Source organism: Cucurbita pepo, unplaced genomic scaffold (genome assembly GCF_002806865.2).
Source record: "Cucurbita pepo subsp. pepo cultivar mu-cu-16 unplaced genomic scaffold, ASM280686v2 Cp4.1_scaffold000401, whole genome shotgun sequence".
NCBI lineage: Eukaryota > Viridiplantae > Streptophyta > Magnoliopsida > Cucurbitales > Cucurbitaceae > Cucurbita > Cucurbita pepo.
The window spans coordinates 18,044-21,996 of NW_019646635.1; the positions used below are offsets into that span (position 1 = coordinate 18,044).

General features: G+C 37.8%; 5 non-coding genes across 5 annotated transcripts; 4 read left to right on the forward strand and 1 right to left on the reverse strand.

Annotated features, from left to right (window-relative positions):
• The first annotated feature begins 480 nt into the window (after nucleotides 1–480).
• On the forward strand, nucleotides 481–551 carry TRNAG-GCC. The gene has a single exon. It is a non-coding gene; the product is annotated as a tRNA-Gly (tRNA).
• A 209-nt stretch (nucleotides 552–760) lies between these two features.
• Nucleotides 761–831, forward strand: TRNAG-GCC. Its single transcript has one exon. It is a non-coding gene; the product is annotated as a tRNA-Gly (tRNA).
• Nucleotides 832–1,040: 209 nt separating this feature from the next.
• TRNAG-GCC lies at nucleotides 1,041–1,111 on the forward strand. The gene has a single exon. It is a non-coding gene; the product is annotated as a tRNA-Gly (tRNA).
• Nucleotides 1,112–2,608: 1,497 nt separating this feature from the next.
• TRNAG-GCC lies at nucleotides 2,609–2,679 on the forward strand. Its single transcript has one exon. It is a non-coding gene; the product is annotated as a tRNA-Gly (tRNA).
• A 927-nt stretch (nucleotides 2,680–3,606) lies between these two features.
• Nucleotides 3,607–3,677, reverse strand: TRNAD-GUC. Its single transcript has one exon. It is a non-coding gene; the product is annotated as a tRNA-Asp (tRNA).
• Between the last annotated feature and the right edge of the window lie 276 nt (nucleotides 3,678–3,953).

Genomic DNA, 3,953 nt, shown 5'->3' on the forward strand with positions numbered 1-3,953 from the left:
AGATGAGCTATGCTGATATTATTGCATAATTTGAAAACTTTTGTATGCCACAATATCAGTTAAATTCATAGATGACACGAAATAGCACTATCGACCTTTTCTGTTTTTTTTTTTTAAACTGAAAAGTGAACGAAAAGTTATGGACTTCGGAAGAACTGCATGACCAAAATACGAGTACGTTATGGACATGACTAAAGTTAGAAGCACCAGTGGTCTAGTGGTAGAATAGTAACCGGCCACGGTACTGACCCGAGTTCGATTCTTGGCTGGTCATCCCGAAGATTTGCTAACATAATTTTAGTGCATAATTTGAAAACTAGGGTTTGCCACAAAATGAGTTAAATTTATAGATGACACGAGTAGCACTATCGAGCTTTTCTGTTTTTTTTTTTTAAATGAGATGTGAACGAAAAGTTAAGGGTTTCGGAAGAACTGCATGACCAAATTACGAGTACGTTATGGATATGACTAAAGTTAGAAGCACCAGTGGTCTAGTGGTAGAATAGTACCCTGCCACGGTACAGACCCGAGTTCGATTCTCGGCTGGTGCATCCCGAAGATTAGCTATGATGATATTAGTGCATAATTTGAAAACTTGGGTTTGCCACAATATCAGTTAAATTTATAGATGACACGAGTAGCACTATCGAGCTTTTCTGTTTTTTTTTTTTTTTAATGAGATGTGAACGAAAAGTTAAGGGTTTCGGAAGAACTGCATGACCAAATTACGAGTACGTTATGGATATGACTAAAGTTAGAAGCACCAGTGGTCTAGTGGTAGAATAGTACCCTGCCACGGTACAGACCCGAGTTCGATTCTCGGCTGGTGCATCCCGAAAATTAGCTATGATGATATTAGTGCATAATTTGAAAACTAGGGTTTGCCACAATATCAGTTAAATTTATAGATGACACGAGTAGCACTATCGAGATTTTCTGTTTTTTTTTTTTTAAATCGAGAGGTGAACGAAAAGTTAAGGGCTTCGGAAGAACTGCATGACCAAAATACGAGTACGTTATGGATATGACTAAAGTTAGAAGCACCAGTGGTCTAGTGGTAGAATAGTACCCTGCCACGGTACAGACCCGAGTTCGATTCTCGGCTGGTGCATCCCGAAGATTAGCTATGATGATATTAGTGCATAATTTGAAAACTAGGGTTTGCCACAATATCAGTTAAATTTATAGATGACACGAGTAGCACTATCGAGATTTTCTGTTTTTATTTTTTTAAATCGAGAGGTGAACGAAAAGTTAAGGGCTTCGGAAGAACTGCATGACCAAAATACGAGTACGTTATGTTTATGACTAAAGTTAGAAGCACCAGTGGTCTAGTGGTAGAATAGTACCCTGCCACGGCACAAACCCGAGTTTGATTCTCGGCTGGTGCATCTCGAAGATTAGCTACGTTGATATTAGTGCATAATTTGAAAACTTGGGTATGCCACAATATCAGTTAAATTTATAGATGACACGAGTAGCACTATCGAGCGTTTCTATTTTTTTTTTTTTTTTAAACTGAGAGGTGATGAAAAGTTAAGGTTTTCGGAAGAACTTCATGACCAAAATACAAGTACGTTATGGATACGTCTAAAGATAGAAGCACCAGTGGTTTAGTTGTAGAATAGTACCCTGACACATTATAGACCCAAGTTCGATTCTCGGTTGGTGCATCTCGAAGATTAGTTATGCTGATGTTAGTGCATAATTTGAAAACTTGGGTTTGCCAAACAATATCAGTTAAATTTATAGATGACACCAAGTAGCATGCCAAACAATATCAGTTAAATTTATAGATGACACGATGCGAGCTTTTCTGTTTTTTTTTTTCTTTTTTTTTTGCTAGAATGGGCTTCGGAAAAACTGCATGACCAAAATACAATACGTTACAGATATGACTATAGTTAGAAGTACCAGTGGTCTAGTGGTAAAATAGTACCTTGCCACGGTACAGACCCGAGTTCGATTCTCGGCTAGTGCATCCCAAATATTAGCTATGATGATATTAGTGCATAATTTGAAAACTTTGGTTTGCCACAATATTAGTTAAAAATTGAAATTGATAGATGACATGGAGTAGCACTAATTGGGGCTTCGGAAGAACTTCATGATCAAAATACGAGTATGTTATGGATATGACTAAATTTAGAAGCACCAGTGGTCTAGTGGTAGAAGAGTACCTTGCCTCGGTACAGACCTGAGTTCGATTCTTGGCTGGTGCATCCTGAAGATTAGCTATGATGATATTAGTGTATAATTTTAAAACTTGGGTTTGCCACAATATCATTTAAATTTATAGATGACACGGAGTAGCACTATCGAGCTTTTCTGTTTTTTTTTTTAAAACTGAAAGGCGAACGAAAAGTTAAGAGCTTCGGAAGAACTGCATGACCAAAATACGAGTACGTTATGAATATGACAAAATTTAGAAGCACCTGTGGTCTAGTGGTAGAATAGTACCCTGTCACGGTGACACGAGTAGCACTATCGAGATTTTCTGTTTTTTTTTTTTTTTTTTTTAAATCGAGAGGTGAACGAAAAGTTAAGGGCAACGGAAGAACTACATGACCAAAATACAAGTACGTTATGGATATGACTAAATTTAGAAGCACCAGTGGTCTAGTGGTAGAATAGTACCCTGCCACGGTACAGGCCCGAGTTCGATTCTCGACTAGTGCCACTCGAAGATTACCTATGATGATTAGTGCATAATTTGGATTGTCGGCTGGTGCATCTCAAAGATTTGCTATGATGATAATTTGTGCGTAATCTGAAAACTTGGGTGTGCCACAATATTAGTTAAATTTATAGATGACACGGAGTAGCACTATCGAGCTTTTCTGTTTTTTTTTTTTAAACTGAAAGGTGAACGAAAAGTTAAGGTCTTCGGAAGAACTGCATGACCAAAATACGAGTACGTTATGGATATGACTAAAGTTAGAAGCACCGGTGGTCTAGTGGATATGTCTACATCTCGAAGATCAGCTAAAAAATTTAACGGATATTGTTGAAAACCAAAGTTTTAACTAATATTCATCATAACTAATCTTCGGCATGCACTAGCCGAGATTTGAACTCAGGTCTGTGCCATGGTAGGGTACTATTCTACCACTAGACCACTGGTGCTTCTAACTTTAGGCTTATCCATAACGTACTCATATTTTGGTTTTCCAGTTCTTCCGAAGCCTTTAACTTTTCGTTCACCTCTTAGTTTTAAAAAAAAAAAAAAAAAAAANACGCGTGTCATGTATAAATTTAACTGATATTGTGACAAACCCAAGTTTTCAAATTATGCACTAATATCATCATAGATGATGTTCGGGATGCACCAGCTGAGACTTGAAGTCGGGTCAATACCGTGGCAGGGTACTATTCTACCACTAGACCACTAGTGCTTCTAACTTTAGGCATATCCATAATGTACTTGTATTTTGGTCATGCAGTTCTTCGGAAGCCCTTAACTTTTCGTTTCACCACTCCGTTTAAAAAAAATGAAAAAAGAAAAGCTCGATAGTGCTACTCGTGTCATCTATAAATAAAATTGATATTGTGACAAACCCAAGTTTTCAAATTATGCACTTATATCATCATAGACAATCTTCAAGATGCACTAGACGAGAATCGAACTCGGGTCTATACCGTGACAGTGTACTATTCTACCACTAGACCACTAGTGCTTCCAACTTTAGGCATATACATAACATACTCGTATTTTTGTCATTCAGTTCTTCCGAAGCCCTTAACTTTTCGTTTCACCACTCAGACCGAAGTTTTCAAATTATGCACTAATATCATCATAGCACCAGCTGAGAATCGAAGTCGGGTCCGTACCGTGGCAGGGTACTATTCTACCACTAGACCACTAGTGCTTCTAAATTTAGGCATATCCATAACGTACTCGTATTTTGGTCATGCAGTTCTTCCGAAGCCCTTAACTTTTCGTTCACCTCTCA